General features: G+C 36.2%; 1 protein-coding gene across 1 annotated transcript in view; it reads left to right on the forward strand.

Annotated features, from left to right (window-relative positions):
• The window catches only part of GPC5 (glypican 5), a 693,474-nt gene that overhangs the window by 139,089 nt on the left and 536,372 nt on the right, over positions 1-18,013 (forward strand). The window lies entirely within an intron of this gene.

Below are 18,013 nucleotides of genomic sequence, written 5' to 3' on the forward strand. Positions count from 1 at the left end.
GATATAAAAGACCCTAACTATTTTTCTGATTCTTCCATGACATGAACTCTTTGATCTTTTACCATAATCCTTCCATATCCATATGACTATTCAACAAAACATTCATAAAGAGGTATATCATTCAAAATATTGATATGATCATAAAGCATAGCAAAAACTGCTTTATATTGTCCATTGTGAAGTTGTGTGAATATCCATTACTTCCTTCTAAAAGTCCACTTTGTAAGATTTGCTAAATAATTTACTGTAACTTTAGTAAACAGAAAAAGTTTCTATTAAGAAGCAGAAGAATTTCTATTTCACTCTTTCTTAGAAACAGGACGTTTCTAAGAGAATGTTTCAGGACTAAGGAGTGACTTATAATGAATATTTCCTAAGGAATCCCCAAAATTAGCCTATAGTGTTAATTTATCCTTTCTTAGTTATATCTAAATATACTTGGAATATTACAAATAAATAATAAAATGATGGTTTAATAATATTTTATTGCATTATGTATAAATGGAACAAAATAATTTACATATTCATTTCTGGTGGTCTAGTGTAGTCAAATTGAAGTTACATTTCTCTCAGTCTACAAGAAAAAACTTTGTTGCTATTAAAACAAGTGTGTTCTATATGATATGCTGTGTTTCATTTACTTAGGAAAAATTGAGATGCAAATTATTTATATACATAATAATATTTTATTAAATCTGTGACTTTATTGTTGCAAATACTCTCTAAAATGGTTACTATCACATTTCATCCATACCACTTTATCCTGACTTATCTGTACCCATCTATTCCTCAGATTTTCCATAGGAGGTCTACCTATCATGTTTGGAAGTCTTCAGCTAGATCTTAAGATTGTATATGGATATTTTGAGGCATAATGTCTATGAATTATCTCTTGGTCTCATTACATGATCTGCTGACCTACTTTTCTGTTTCTCATTCATTTTATGTTGTTTTGTCTGTACAATTATTTTTGGTAATGTGTTACAGTCTTCTCATGTGGAGTATGTGACTCATTTTTGGGGGGTAACCTTCAACTTTATTTTTCTAGAGACTGTGGTATACCACGAATCATAGCTACAACATATTCTATGATTTCTCTGCAAGTTGCTACTGCCACCTGCTGTTAGGGTTCTTTGCCAAAGTGTTGGTATTTGCTAGATTGGCTTTTGGTTGGGGGTTATTTTTCTTCAGATGGAACATTACTGGTCTTTTGTTAGTGTGCTTATATTTTAGTGCTATGTCAGCTCATATGTTAGCCAGGTCCATATTTTTACTTAGCCAGCATGACAAAAAGATACCTCAAGCCTTCCTTCCTCCCATGCCTCCCATGCCTCCCATGCCTCCCATGCCTCCCATGCCTCCCATGCCTCCCATGCCTCCCATGCCTCCCATGCCTCCCATGCCTCCCATGCCTCTCCTTCCTTCCTTCCTTCCTCTTCTTGGTTAATTTATTCCTCCAAATATTGACTGTTCTGGGACTCATTGATATTTAGGTGGGAGTCGAGTCAAATCAATAACATCATGTGTAGGTGTATGTTTACAACATAAATTATGTGCAAGTCCAAATAGATTGTCTAAATGTGGCTTATTAGGAGTCATGAATTGGTGTCTCTGGAATCTTGCCACCCCTTTACAAAAGAGATTGTAATTCTTTCCTGAATAGCAGGAGAATGGAACATAAGCATGGCCTTGCAGTTTTCCTTTGAGACTAAGGGGTTGTAGACTAGAATCACATCTATCTGCCCCCTAAATGATGTTGTCTATGGAAATTTTTAAAATTCAGGACTATCTCTCATTGCTGTCTATTAAGGGGAAGGGGTACTCCAAGCTTATAACAGCAGCCTTGAATCTTTCACATCAAATTTTAGTTATGCTAAAGGCTATCACTAACTGTGAATAGGGAATAAACCTATTTATCCAAGCAGATAGCAAGCAGAAATAAAAGAATTTATAACAAATTTTAATCTACCAGGAGATTTCCATAATGAATAAACTCCCCATGGAGAACTCAAACAAAAGAAAAGCTTCAATCTTACCCAAGAGGAAATTCCCCCAAAGTATCTAGAGAGGCAAGATGGAAATCAGGGACATGCTGAGCAGCTGGCTTTCCCATAAATATGTGTCTTCCAAAGTTCTTTCTTTCTCTCCATAGGTCTCTCTCCAAGAGAGGCTGGAATCACATGTATCCTTTTTCAAAACAGTAATGAAAAAGATTCCTTATTATTCTCTAGTTCTAACCCCACCCTCCCAAAAAAAACCCACCAAAAAAACAACTCACATGTCTTTTCAATAAACTCTGCATCTTTCAGTACCTTGGCTTATCAACTTCCCCTTTTCTATGCTTAAGAAAAAGCACCTTGGTAAATTAGTTGAGCGTGAGTGTAAAGAGAATTCGTGCAGGGAAACTATTTTAAAAGCTAATGCAGTAGTCCAGGTGAGATGTGATCAGGGCTTGCACAAGGGTGGTTGTCTGTGTGACAGTGGTGATGGGGGCATATGTAAGAGAAGACAAAGACTAACCACTAGATCAGGAAAAGTCTTGTTTATGAGTTGGTATCTGATCTCATCTTGGAAGGCAACTGGGTATTTATTCCAAGAGGTGCAGTTCAGGAGAGACCAGTGCAATCACAGGGAATAAAAATTGTGCAGAGATACAGAGATAGGGATGAAATTTCATCTGAACAACAAGGAAGACAATTTGGCTGCAGTGTAGAGTGCGTAAGGGAAAACAATGTGAAATAAGTCTAGAAAGATACGTTAGCATCAGATTGTTAAAGGCTTGTAAGGCCAAAAAGAAGTGTTAATATTTTACTTGAGAGGCAACAGGGAATCAATGAAGTTTTTTCAGCAGGGGAGTGGCATGGTCAGATTTGTATTTTCAGAAAAATCAATATGATAGATGTTTGTAGGGTGGACTGGAGAGATGAAGGACTTGGGGCAGAGAGAACCATTAGGAAGCTAATTCAATTCAGGTGAGATGTGATGTGAACCTGAACAAGGGTAGTGGTTTTGTGAGTTGAGAAGGAAGGAGAAGAATCTAAGAGATATTGTCAGAGATTTAGTAATCAATTGGATGCAGGAGAGCAAGGTAGTGTTTAAGGAGAGTGAAGGGTGAACCACAATTCTAAGTTTGCAGGGCTGTGTGACTGAAAGTGTAGTTGATTAATCAACAGAAATAGAAAAGTTAGAAGAAGGGGTGGGTTTTGGATGGAAAATAATGATTGTTTTTCATTTAGTGCATTTTAGATGCCTATGAAACATACAGATGAAGATATCCAGTAGGCAGTTGGTGATGTGGGACTGGAGGCAAGAAAGTGATAAGTGCTATATATGAAGATTTGGGAGTAATCTATATAGAGCTAATAATTGAACCAATGGAATATGATATATAATAAAGCATAAGTCAAAAAGAGAAGAGGATCTAGGTCAGAGCCCTGGGGGATACCTGCACATAGGAAGTAGAACACATATGGTGATTCAGTATAGGAGCTTAAAAACCAATCAGAAGAACAAGGAGAATGTTTTTTTTTTAATGTATTAGGTATTTTATTTTTTCCATTACATGTAAAGATAGTTCTCAACTTTTGTTTATACATGCTTTACAATTTCAGATTTTTCTCCCTCCCACCCCTCCCTCCCCCCTCCCCTAGACAGCAGGTAATCTGATATAGGTTATATCTATATATCTCTATGCATATACATATATATATATATACACACACACATATATATACACATAATAACATTAATCCTATTTCTGCATTAATCCTGTTACAAGAGAAAGAATCAGAGCAGTGATGCAAAACCTCAAAATAGAAAGAAAAAAAAACCAACAGCATCGAAAACAAAAGAAATAATATGGTTCAATCAGCATCTATACTCCACAGTTCTTTCTTTCTTTTTTTTTTTCTTGGATTTGGAGATCCTCTTCTATCATGAGTTCCCTGGAACTCTTCTGTACCATTGCATTGGTGAGAAGAATATAGTCCATCACAGTAGGTCAACACTCAATGTTGATGATACTGTGTACAATGTTCTTCTGGTTCTGCTCATCTCACTCATCATCAGCTCACGTAAGACCCTCCAGGTTTCTCTGAACTCTTCCTGCTCATCATTTCTTACAGCACAATAGTATTCCATTGTATTCATATACCACAACTTGTCCAGCCATTCCCAATTGATGGGCACCCCCTCAACTTCCAATTCCTTGCTACCACATAAAGAGCAGCTATAAATATTTTTGTACATGTGGGTCCCTTTCCCCCTTCCATGATTTCTTTGGGCAAAAGACCTAGAGAATGTTTAAGAAAGATGTAATATTCTGGAGGTGGAGGTGATCAATAGCATCAAAAGTTTAATAGGGGAAAAAAAAGTTTAAGAGGAGCAAAGAATGAAGTCTGAAAAGAAGCTATTGAGTTTAGCATTAATGAGATCATTGGTGACTTTCTGCGAAAATATTTTCCATTGAGTGTTATGGTCAGAGGCCAACTATTCAAGGGGTTGCAAAAATGAGTGGGATTTGAGGAAGTAGATCCATTAAATGTAATCAGTTTTGGAACATAGTATGGCAGAAATTAGGCATAGACCAACATCTTACACCTTATACTAAAATAAGGTCAAAATGGATACACGATTTAGACATAAGAGGTGATACCATAGCTAAATTAGGAGAGAAAGGAAGAGTCTACCTATCAGATCTTTGGAAAGGAAAACAGTTTATGACCAAACAAGAGATAGAGTATATTATAAAATGCAAAATGGATGATTTTGATTACATTAAATTAAAAATTTTTTGTACAAACAGAAGCAATGCATCCAAAATTAGAAGGGAGGCAGAAAGCTGGGAAATAATTTTTGTGGCCAGTATTTCTGATAAAGGCCTCATCTCTAAAATATATAGGGAACTAAATCAAATTTATAAGAATCCGAGTCATTCCCCAATTGAGAAATGGTCAAAGGATATGAACAGGCAGTTTTCTGATGAAGAAACCAAAGCTATCTATTCCCATATGAAAAAATGCTCTAAATCTCTAATGATTAGGGAGATGCAAATTAAAACAACTCTGAGGTACCACCTGACACCTATCAGATTGGCTAAAATGACAAAAAGGGAAAATAATAAATGTTGGAGAAGCTGTGGGAAAATTGGAACACTAATACATTGTTGGTAGAGCTGTGAACTGATCCAACCATTCTGGAGAGCAATTTGGAATTATGCCCAAAGGGCGATAAAGCTGTGCATACCCTTTGACCCAGCAATACCACTTTTTGGTCTTTTGCCTAAAGAAATCATGGAAAGGGGAAAGGGACCCACATGTACAAAAATATTTATAGCTGCTCTTTCTGTGGTGGCAAGGAATTGGAAGTTGAGGGGATGCCCATCAGTTGGGGAATGGCTGGACAAGTTGTGGTATATGAATACAATGGAATACTATTGTGCTGTAAGAAATGATGAGCAGGAGGAGTTCAGAGAAACCTGGAGGGTCTTGCGTGAGCTGATGATGAGTGAGATGAGCAGAACCAGAAGAACATTGTACACGGTATCATCAACATTGAGTGTTGATCTACTGTGATGGACTATATTCTTCTCACTAATGCAATGGTACAGAAGAGTTCCAGGGAACTCATGATAGAAGAGGATCTCCAAATCCAAGAAAAAAAAAAAAAGAACTGTGGAGTATAGATGCTGAATGAACCATACTATTTCTTTTGTTTTTGGTGCTGTTGTTTTTTCTATTTTGAGGTTTTTCATCATTGTTGTTCTGATTTTTCTCTTATAACATGACTAATGCAGAAATAGGATTAATGTTATTATGTGTGTGTATATCTATATCTATATCCTATATCAGATTACCTGCTATCTAGGCGAGGGGGGAGGGAGGGGAGGGAGGGAGAAAAATCTGAAATTGGAAAGCCTGTATAAACAAAAGTTGAGAACTATCTTTACATGTAATGGGAAAAAATAAAATACTTTATTAATTTAAAAAATGTAATCAGTTTTTTCTCTAGTTTAGCCATGAAAAGAAGGAATATAGGGTAAAAACTTGAGAAGATAGCAGTTAATGGAAAGGTATTTTAGAGATAGAGAAGACTGGTTATATTTGTAGGAAATAGAAAGAGTCCATGGATGGGCAGAGGTGGAAAATTAGGGGGAAAGAAAAAGAGACCTTTGGGAAACAAAAACAAGTTCTTGGAGACAATGGGAGGGAATGGGATCAAAGGCACACAAAGAGGTATTGACATTTACAAGGTTAAAGATCTCTTCTGTTGAAGAGAATGGAAGGTAGTACTGAGGGAATTTGAAGTGTGTAAATGGGAGAAGAGAGAACTCTTAATCAATGGATTCTTCTCTGGGTAAAAGAGGTTTCTAATAAGACTGAGTTCAAGATGGGATGGTGAGAGTGGATTGAGGAGAGAAAATAGTTTAGGAACATTTTGGATAGAGGGGCAATCTAGATAGAGGGTAATCAAGGAAGAGTAAAGAGAGTGCTATGTAGTACAGAGGGGCCAGCTGAAATAAGATAAACTAAATTTGTAGTGAAACTAGTCTCTATGCTTATGGGACATTGTGCAGCAGCATTGGAATGAGAATGGAGAAGGGCTAACTCGGGATTAGGATTTGTCAAGATATGAGCAGAATACAACAAAAGGGATAAGGGATTTATTGGTAGAAGATATTGCAAATATAAACTGGTTAAATATGGAGGAAGCATTTTGAGAGGATGAAAATAAGCATTGCTCAGGGATGTTGGACTGAAACAACAGGGAAGGGTGAAATGAATGGATGATGCAATCAGAACACAGTGAAGAATGAGGCAGTGGGAGAATTGGAAGTCTGAGGAGGAATGTGAATTTTGAATCATGGAAGTTGAAAATGTGTTTGTCTCACCATTTTTTCATCCTGTTTCACATTACTGAAGTGAAAACCTCTTTCTTCTTCTCACTTATCTCTCTCCATTGTGCATTCCCATGCCTTCCATCACTCTTCCCTGATGAAATGTTTGACATGAGAGGTTGGTGTTACAGTATTTGATGTTTCCTGGTGTCTCTCAGTTTGTGTTTAGTTAAATGAACTGGGGCACTTCCCCACTTTGATTGGCTTGGATATACAGTTTTTCTAAAATCATTAGCACAGTTGTATATATGCCATCAAAGGAATCACACACACATACACACAACTTATGTGTTATAACCTCCCCTTATAGTGAAGCTAGAACATGTAATTTACAATACGAACCTGGTAAAAGCAAAAAAATCAGGTCAACCTTATTAAACTGTGCAGGCTAATTGTTTGCTTAGTTCTATAAACTATTGTTTGGGATTGGAAGAGAACTGGTACTTGATGTGACTTAAATACTAATGGCTCTTTAGACATTGCTTTGAATAGTGCTTAGGTCACTCCTCTTCAGAGAAACCTTCAGTGACTCCCCATTACCTTTAGGATAAAGTTCAAACTCTTAAGCCTCACACTCAAGGTCCTTTAAAACTTGACCCCATACTACCTTTCCAACCTAATCCCCTATTTTATTCCTTCAATAATAATTCATGTTCATTTTAAGGATTGTAAAACACTTTGCTCTCAACAATTCTTTGGCTTGGATAGTACAGGCATTGTTTGTTCTACTTTAGAGATGAGAAAACTAAATATCTGAGAGCTTAAATCACTCACCTGTAGTCCCAATTAGACAACTAACTATGGCTTCAAACTCAGCTTTGTTGACTTCAAATTCAGTAACTTCCAGGCATGGACTATTTCTTATCCTGTCAATACACCTTGTACTTTTCTCCTTCAGTATCTTTTTTTTCCTCATCTTTCCCACTTCTTTGAATTTCTGTCAAAATGCTACCCATGTTCAGGGTCCAAAGCTACTTCTACTTTCTCCATGAAGCTGTCATTGAGTACTTTAGCAAGAAGTGAACTCTCTTTGATGAGTTCCTGTACCTGTACAAGAATTATGCCTTGTATGATATTGATTTGTGTATTTATCTTCTATTCCCAACTAAATTTGAAGCTGTCTCAGGGCAGAGGCTACTTCTTATTTATTTTTTCCTTGCTTAGAACACCTACCATTCTACTTTGTACATAGTGGATGTTCAATAAATTTGTTGAATAATAGATGTTACTCAAATTTCTATGTTGCCTATTAACCATAACTATTAACCTATTAATCAGGAAACATTGTCTAGTGTAAATACCTTCATAAGGTATTTATCTCTATAATTTCTGTCTACTTTATTTCATTGAAATCTGTTAAATTTGGAAATAATTTGAGATTAGTGATGGTTATAATTTTATTTTAAGGTTGAACTTCAAAATGAAGGTTAATCTGATTTTGTTAAGTAATGTACTAAATTTGGTTGCATTACTTATCTTCCAAATTTGCCTGGGATCTAACAGAAAAACATAAAATGCTATGTGGTAGATTAGAAAATTAGAAATCGGGTAAATCATTATCTCCCTTTTTATATTCTCTTAGTATTTACCCATTCTTTTCTATAGTCCAAAGAAACATAGATAATTTGAATAAATTTGTAATAATCCATTATTTCTCCCTTTAAAGAATTTTATGTTCTCATCTTCCCAAATTGCAGGCTTGGCCATGTCACTCCATGAGTGAAAATCAGTTCTAGCACAAGAAGAATATGTAAGAAAAGAAGAAAAAACTCCTGATAGTTCCTTTTTTCCCCTCACTTTAAGTTGTCTGTCTTTTTTTTTTTTTAACTTTGTTTAACTTTACTTAACTCTGCCCTTTTTGGGGAGAAGAGATGCTTATCTGTTGAATTTTATTTGAATATTGCCTGTAGAGGAACAGAAGATAAAAAGGATTAAAGTACCAGGAAAGGATTATAAAACCAAAACAATTACTTTCCTGTGTCCAGGGAAAACGTATCAGACTAGAAACCAGCAGCTAGAATTGAGATGCTGAACAACTAGGGCAGAATGGAGCAATAATAGAAAGCGATTGGATCTGAAGTCAGAAAAATCAGACTTTTGAATCTTGACCCTGTTACTCATTGCTAATATGATCATAGGCAAGTGACTTGTCTTCTCTGGATCTCATTTTTCTCATCTGTAAAATGATGGTGTTGGAATAGATAACTCATAGTTGTATTATAAGCTCCTTGAGGTCTGGGATTGTGTGTGTCTCTTTTTGTATCCCCAGTACTTACACAGTTTCTGGTACATGGAAGGCATTTAATAAGTCCTTATTTAGTATTGACATTGATTCTAAGGTCTCTTCCAGTTCTAAGACTAGTGCATTCCTCTCTAAATTACCTGTTTTATTTTTTTGAGGGGGGTATAACATAGATATATCCATTAGGATATAAACTCCTTGGGGGGAGGGACTATCTCACTTTTGTCTTATCCCAAGAACAAAGCATTATACCTGACATGGTAAATAAATATTTAATAAATGCTTGTTGATTTTGTTTATTAAAATATTAAAGTCTTTGATTCTCTGAGAAAATGAGAAGAGTTTTAGCTATTTATTTTATTTTACCAATTAATAAATGGACAAAGGATATGAGCAGTTTTCTAATGAAGAAATCAAAACAATTTATATTCATATGAAAAAATGTTCTAAATCATTCCTGATTAGAGGAACGAAGATTAAAATAACCTTGAGATATCATTTTATATCTACAAGATTGGCTAAAATGATTGAAAAGGAAAGTAACAAATATTAGAGAAGATATAAAAAAATTGGGGCACTAATTCATTGTTGATAGAATTATGAAATGATCCAACCATTTTGGAGAACAATCTGGAATTATGCTCAAAGAGTTATTAAACTACCTATACTTTTTAACCCAAAAATACTACCACTCGGTCTCTTTCCAAAGATGATTAGGGAAGAAGGAAAAGAATCTATATGTTCTAAAGTATTTTTTAGTAGCTCTCTTTATGGTGGCATAGAACAAGAAACAACAGGGATTCCTATCAGTTGGGGAATGGCTGAAAAAGTGGTATATGATTGTGATAGAATACTAGTGTGCTATAAGAAATGATGAGCTCAATAATTTTAGAAAAACATGGAAATACTCACACAAAATAATGAAGAGAGAAATGAGCAGAACCAAGATAACATTGTAGACAAGCAACAACATTATTGTTTTAAGAATTGTTTTGTCTGTTATAAATACCCAAATTAACTATGAAGAACATAAGAAGAAAGATGCTATCTCACATTTAAACAATTGGAAAAATATTAATTGCTCATAGGTTAGGCCGAGCCAATATAATAAAAATGACAGTCCTACCTAAATTAACCTATTTAGTGCCATAAAAATCTATCACGAAATATTGTATAAATCTAGAAAAAATAACATTTATCTGGAAGAACAAAAGCTCAAGGATATCAAGGGAATTGATGAAAAAATATCCACAAGAAGGTGGTCTAGCCATAGCAGATCTCAAACTGTATTATAAAGTGGTAATTATCAAAACAATTTGTCACTGGCTAAGAAATAGAATGGTAAATCAGTGGAATAGAATAGGGATGAATTACAGTATAGTGAGTGACTATAGTAATCTAGTATATGATAAACCAAAGATGTAAGCTTTTGGAAAAAAACCTCATTATTTGACAAAAACTGCTGGGAAAACTGAAAAAAATATGGCAGAAACTAGGTATAGGCTAACATTTCGTACCATTTACCAAGACAAGGTCAAAATGAGTGCATGATTTACTTATAAAGGGTGATACCATAAGCAAATTAAGAGAGCATGAAACAGTTTATCTGTCAGCTTTATGGACAGGGGAAGAATTTAGCATCAAAGAAGATAGAATATTATAAAATGTAAAATAGATAATTTTAATTATATAAAATTAAAAAGCTTTTGCACAAACAAAACCAATGCAAACAAAATTATAAGAAAAGCAGAAGGCTGGGAAAGAATTTTTGAAACAAGTAGCTATGATAAAAGGCCTCATTTCTCAAATATATAGAGAACTGAATAAAATTTATAAAAATACAAGTCATTGATAAATGGTCAAAGGATAAGAACAGATAGTTTTCAGACTAAGAAATCAAAACTACCTATAGTCATATGAAAAATGTTCTAAATCACTATTGATCAAAGAAGTGCAAATTAAAACAACTCTGAGGTGCTACCTCATATCTAACAGAGTGACTAATATGACAAAGAAGGAAAACATTAAATGTTGGAGGGGATGTAGAGAAATTGGGATGATAATTCACTGTTGGTGGAGTTGTGAGCTGATCCAACCATTCTGGAGGATAATTTGGAACTATGCCCACAGGGTTATACAACTTTAATCTAACAATACCACTGCTGGGTTTATGTCCCAGAGACATTCAAAAGAAAAGGACCTATTTGTACAAACATAGTTATAGCAGTTCTTTTTTGTGGTGGCTAAGAATTAGAAATCAGAGATGTTCATCAATTGGGGAATGGCTAAACAAGCTGTGGAATATGATTGTAATGAAATATTACCATTCTATAAGAAATGACAAACAGGATAATTTCAGAAAAACCTGGAAGAAGTGATGTATAGTGAAGTGAACAGAACCAGGAGAATGTTGTACACAGTAGCAGTAATAGTGTTTGATAAAGAACTGTGACTAACTTAGCTATTTTCAGAAATACAATAATTAGAGACAATTCCAAAGGATTAATGATGAAACATACTATCCACCCCCAGAGAAAGAACTAGTGTTGATTGAACAAAGACTGAAAGATGCTATTTTTAATTTTATTTCATTTTTTCTTTTATTTGAATCTTATCCAAAATGATTACTATGGAAATGCTTTACATAATTGCACATGTATAACCTGTATCTACTTACTGCCTCAGTGAGGAGGGAGGGAAGGATAGAATTTGGAACTCAAAATTAAATCAAAGTGTTGTCTTTTTTTTTTAAAAAAGATGATATCTACATCCAGAGAAAGAATTTATCAATAGAAGCAAGTATAGAATAAGTTTGTGTGTGTGTGTATGTGTGTGTATATATATATATATGTATATATATGTATGTATACATATATTTACATATACACATGGTGACGTGTGTGTTTATCTATTTGTGTCTAATGGTAGTCATCTCTAGAGTGGGGGAGAGGGAAGAAAAAAAAGGAAAGAAGAAATTTACATGATAATTTGTTGTATATTTGAAGGGAATACCAGATAGTACATGACAGATTTTTAGTTTTGTGCAATCATCTTTGTTGTTGTTGTTGTTGTTGTACTCTGTTATGGAAATGCTTGTTTTATCCCACGGATTAAAAATAAAATATATTTTTAAAGAAAGACTTAATTTTCCTGTGGTTTGGAGTATTTAAAAAGTACACATTGTAGAACAACAGCCAAGGTACTTTTTTTGGTGGATTTGTAATTTCATTGATGTGAGGATTCTTTCCACCAATGAGCATCAAAACCTTTTTGTACTTATCTGTGTTTATCTTTGGAAAATGTAGGAGGGTAGGAATTCCAGGTAAGGAGGAATAATAAGTTCTAATGTAAAAATTGTTCAAGGTTAGGGAACAAGGAATAGAATGGCTAAAGCACATTCACATACTGGGAATAGTTAGGTTGGGGCCAGGTTCTGGAGGACCTTTGAAGTCCAGGCTAAGGAGTTAGGCATTTCTTTAGTAGGCCTTTTGGAACTACTGTATGTTTTTTAAAAGGACACTGGTGTGATGAAAAGGGCATTTTTAGGGAGATTAATCTCATATTGTCACAGATCACAGAATGTGAGAGATAAAAAGGACCTCAGCAGCCATGTAATCCCTAGCTTCTTAAATTGTGGGTCATGGGATTACATAACTGAATATGGTGGGGGGGGTCACAAAAAATTTGGCAACAGTTTGAAAGGTTATGTAAACCTATTCTATATACCTATATACCCGGGATTGCATAAACATTTCTTGGGTGAAAAGGTTTCATGAATGGAAAAAGTTCAAGAAGCCCTCATCTAGTCCAGGCCATACATACACAAAAGGAATCCTTACTACAACATACCCAACAAGTCGTTGTCTATCTTCAGATTGAAGATATCTCAGGTAGGGGAACCCACCCCTTGTTAGGAATTTTTTCCTGACATCGTGTTTACTGGTCTCTTTGTAACTACCCATTGGTCCTGATTCGGCCATTGGGGCCAATCTGAACAAATTTAATGACTCTTCCAAATGAGAGCCATTCATACAAATGAAGACTGCTAACATATTTCACTTAGTTTTCTCTTCTAAAAGGAGGAACACACCCAGTTCTTTCAATTTGTCTTCAAATCCTCACTTTGTATGCCCACTTTATGCTGCCTCCCTGGCTAACATCCTCATCAATCTTCCACTGAAACATTGGCCTCTGAACCTGGAAAACCAAGGCTGTGATAGGTAAGCCTTCACTTCATCTTGTCCTAAGCCAAACCTCTTCACAGCTTACTGGCCATCTCCAAACCTGGTCTTCTCCAGTTCCAACTCTCCTTGATATATTGCCTTCTGTTAAAATATAAGCTCTTTGAGACCTGGGGTGCTTTTTTGTATTCACATCCCGAGTTTAACAGAGTATCTTACATATGGTAAGTGTTTTTAAGTGCTTTATCTATCTGTCACTGTTCCACCACTACCCCTACATCCTCTGTCTCTCTCTGTCTCAGACATGGGGGCTCAGGGTCCTTTACCATCCTGGTTCACCTTTTGTGAACACTCTGCTGCTTATCAATTTCCTTCTTAGACTGTGGTGCCCAGAGATGAAGCCAGTATCTCAGACAAAGTCTGATAGGAGTAGAGTGTAGTGGGAATAATACTTTCCTAATCCTAGGACTCATGCTTTCCTTAATGCAAACCAGCTGTGTTGGCTTTTTTGACTGACCCATCATATTGCTGACATGAGCATATAGTACACTAGAATGAAAACTACTATCTAACCATGTCTCACTATCATGACTGTTTTGGTACCCAAGTGCAAGTCTTTATGTATCAAATTCATGCTAGTGGTCTACCATGTCAAGATCTTCCTAGATCCTAATTTTGTCATCTAATGTTCTAGCTCTCTGTTACCTTCAAATTTGATAAGTGAACTATCCATGCCTATTTCCAAGTCACTGGGAAAAAAGAAAATTAAAGAGCAAAGGGCCAACCTCTGATTCTTTTGCCATGTTCACAATGAACCATTAACAACTACTCTTTGAGTTTGGCCATCTATCCCATTAGTTCTTAATCTATTTGATTTTATTTCTGGTTAATGTATATCTCTCCATCTTCTCCACATGTATAGCTTTATTTGCTTTACCAACAGCTTTACTAAGATCTAAGTAAACTGTATCAGCAGCAATCAGTCAACAAACATTTATTAAGCATGTACTCTGTGCCAGGCATTCCCCTCATGTATTAGTTTACTAATTCTGTAAAAAAAGGAAGTAGGGTTAATGTAGCACATTTTCTTGATGAAGCCAAGCCATATCCTTGAAACAATAGATTTTCTTTCTAGTGTTTTAGTTGCTACCTCTTAATTATTTGTTTTAGAGTTTCTGAGGAATCAAAGTTAAGTCGACTCATTTATAGTTTGGGCTCTGTTTTCTTCCCTTTTTTTGAAAATAGGAACATTTAACATTTTTTCAGTTTTGTGGTACTTTTCCTATTCTCCATGACCTTTACCAGCAGTGACTCATCAATCATGTTTCAGGACTTGAGGATATAATTCATATGGTCCAGGTGACTTGAACTTATAAAAATCAGTTTTTATTTTTCTCTTCTCTTCTCTTCTCTCTCTCTCTCTCTCTCTCTCTCTCTCTCTCTCTCTCTCTCTCTCTCTCTCTCTCTCTCTCTTTGCAGGAAAATGAGGGTTAAGTGACTTGCCCAGGGTCACACAGCTAGTGTGAGAATATTATTTTACCAGCCCCCCCTCCCACCTCCTCCTGCTGAGAGAACATCACAATTCATGGACTGCCTTTAAGTCACATCAATCAATGGACTTCAATGCTACCAACCAATTAGCTTGGAGCTGTGTGTGGGGATGATCCCTCTTCCGGTCCCACAGGGAGCTTCGGGTTAAACTGAGTCAGGCTCTTTCTTTTTGGAAGTGTGACCTGCTAGATGAAGGCAGCTTTTTTCCCTCTCTCTCCCGTGTAGATCTTAGCTCAGATTTTTCTATTCTTTGAGAGACACATGTTCTCTCTTTACTAACTTCTTCACTCTTTAATAAATGCTTAATGCCTAAACTGTTGCTGAAGTTTCTAATTTATAAATAAATTTTAGCTAGTTTCCCTCCCACACTGGGTGGCAGGGGGAGGACAGGTAAGGTGATTGAGATTTACCCATCACACTAGTAAGTGTCATATGTTTGGGGTCAAATTTGAACTCAGGTCTTCCTAAATCCAGGGCCGGTGCTTTATCCACTGGGCCACTTGGCTGCCCCAGCTAGGTGTTTTCTTACTCTCTCCTTATTTATATTGGGTATAAACCCCTTGTTGATAATTTCTGTTCTGCTAGTTCCAGTGTAAACTTCATTCTTTGCAGAGAAACCAAAAACAAAAGAAGGATTGAACAATCTGCCTTCATTTTTATCCTTTCCACCCCAAGGAAAGGTCCTATTCCTTATTTGATATTTCTCCTTGCCCCCTCTCCCCAGCTTCATATAGGTTAAAACCCCTTTTCGTTATCCTTAGCTTCCCTCATTAGCTTCCTCACACAGTTTTTATAGGACTGTGACACAATATTCATTTTGTATTTCTTGTGTTTGGTTCCATCTTCTCTATTTTTCTTTTTAAAATATAAGTTGGTTGGGAGTAGCTAGGTGGCACAGTGGATAAAGCACCAGCCCTGGATTCAGGAGGACCTGAGTTCAAATCCAGCTTCAGACACTTGACACTTACTAGCTGTGTGACCCTGGGCAAGTCACTTAACCCTCATTGCCCCTCTTACAAAAAACAAAAACAACAAAATGTAAGTTGGTTGATGAGTTTCCTCTGTATAATCACTAGTCTCTTCAGACAAATCCCATTTTGCTTCCTCATTGGTATTTTTCCCCATTATATCCTCAGGATTTCAGTCTTGAGCATCTCTCATGCTTCCTTGGGTGACTTCCCTTGAAATATTTTACTCCATGTAATCTCATCTATTTTTTGTGAGCCCAATAGTAATTTCTTTTTAAAAAAGTACTTAATTTCTTAAAAAATATCAAAGCTTGTTTGTGTATAGAGAGGTTGGTTTCCTCTTAGGGGTGTATACTCATGGTATGCAATACTGACTTAACAAACCCATATTTTTTTGACCACCATTTTTCTTTTGAATAAGAAAGTTCCATGCAGATTCATGGTCTAGGTAAGAGTTCTATCCCATCATGTCTCAAAGTGGTATCAATGAAGTCAAATTTGTTTCCTTGCATTAGACCTCTAGTTTGTCTTGTTTGTTGCCTAAATTACTAACATTTGAGGCCATGTGTTGTACTGCTGGTTCTTATCTTGGACTTTATATTCTGTGAAGTTCTGGGTATCTCATCTATCATTCTTCTTTCTTCTTTGTGGCAGTATATAATTGGCAATGTGTATAGGCAGTTTTCGCACTGGCCCTGCCCACCTCCTCTTGATTTGTAAAGCCCTTTTGATTAGATTTGCAAGATATCTGGCAAATGTATTCTTACCAGTTATGTAAGACATGTTATGTAAGATGGATTAGAACAGAGACTAGGGTCAGAAAAGCTGCAGGCGATTTCCCTAGCTAAGGTATGAGATGGTAAAAATGGTGGCTATGGGAATTGAAAGGAAGAGATATATTAGATGAATTTTATGAAGGTAAAATCAATTGCAGAGAACCGGGGCAGGGAATCAAAGATGACTAAAAAGCTTTAGCTTCAGGAAACAAGGAGAATTATCCCATTGATGGGATAGGGAAGTTAGAGAGGAGTACGGGGTTCTGTGAGTGGAGTGGAAGATGATGAATTTTTTTTCTTGGACATGCTGAGTTTTAATCAATGGGGAATTTCTTAGTAAAAAGGGCTAGCAGGTACAGGGAGAAGTTGAGCTGGGGCTCAGGGGAAGGAGCAGGGATAGATCTCCAGTCTTACCTACATGGAGTTCAATTTCTAAGGGACATAGAGTAGGGAAAGAACAGTGGATTGAACATGATGGACAACCATATTCTGAGTAATAGGAGGAAAATCCATCAAAGGATACTCACAAAGAACAGTGTGAAAGGGAAAAGATCATCCACTTAGTCTAGTATTACCCCCTCCTACCATATCCATCATAATACTATGGCAAGTGTGCACTTGTCTTTCTTGATATTAATGTCAAATTATCATCATCAATTAGTTTTTATAAGACACCTACTATGTGCAGAAACCATGATAAGTACTGGAATGCAAACACAAAGGATGAAAAAAAAACCTCCTCACAATTACATTCTAATAGGGGAGACAAATACATTTAAAAATATATGTGGCAGGGGCAGCTAGGTGGCACAGTGGATAAAGCACTGGCCCTGGATTCAAGAGGACCTGAGTTCAAATGTGGCCTCAGACACTTGACACTTACTAGCTGTGTGACCCTAAGCAAGTCACTTAACCCCAATTGCCCCATGCAAAAATAAATAAATAAAAATAAAGTACAAATCTTCTGGAGGCAGCTAGGTGGTGCAGTGGATAAAGCACCGGTCTTGGATTCAGGAGAACCTGAGTTCAAATCTGGCCTCAGACACTTGACACTTACAAGCTGTGTGACCCTGGGCAAGTCACTTAACCCTCATTGCCCCACCCCAAAATACATACATACATACATACATACATACATACATACATACATATGTATATATATGCAGCATAAATGTTCATACACACTCACCAGTAACAAATACAAAGTAGTTTGGGAGAGAAGATGCTAGCATTGAGAGATATGTAAGGGCTTCTTGTAGAAGATGTTGTCTGAGTTGCATTTTAAACATAGAGAGACTATCAGATAGAGGTAAGGAATGAGGACGTTTGAGGCATGAGAAACAACCAGCACAAAGGTATGGGTAGGGGAGATGGAATATCAAGTGAGGAACCAAGGGAAG

The sequence above is a fragment of the Dromiciops gliroides genome, chromosome 3 (genome assembly GCF_019393635.1).
Source record: "Dromiciops gliroides isolate mDroGli1 chromosome 3, mDroGli1.pri, whole genome shotgun sequence".
Lineage (NCBI taxonomy): Eukaryota > Metazoa > Chordata > Mammalia > Microbiotheria > Microbiotheriidae > Dromiciops > Dromiciops gliroides.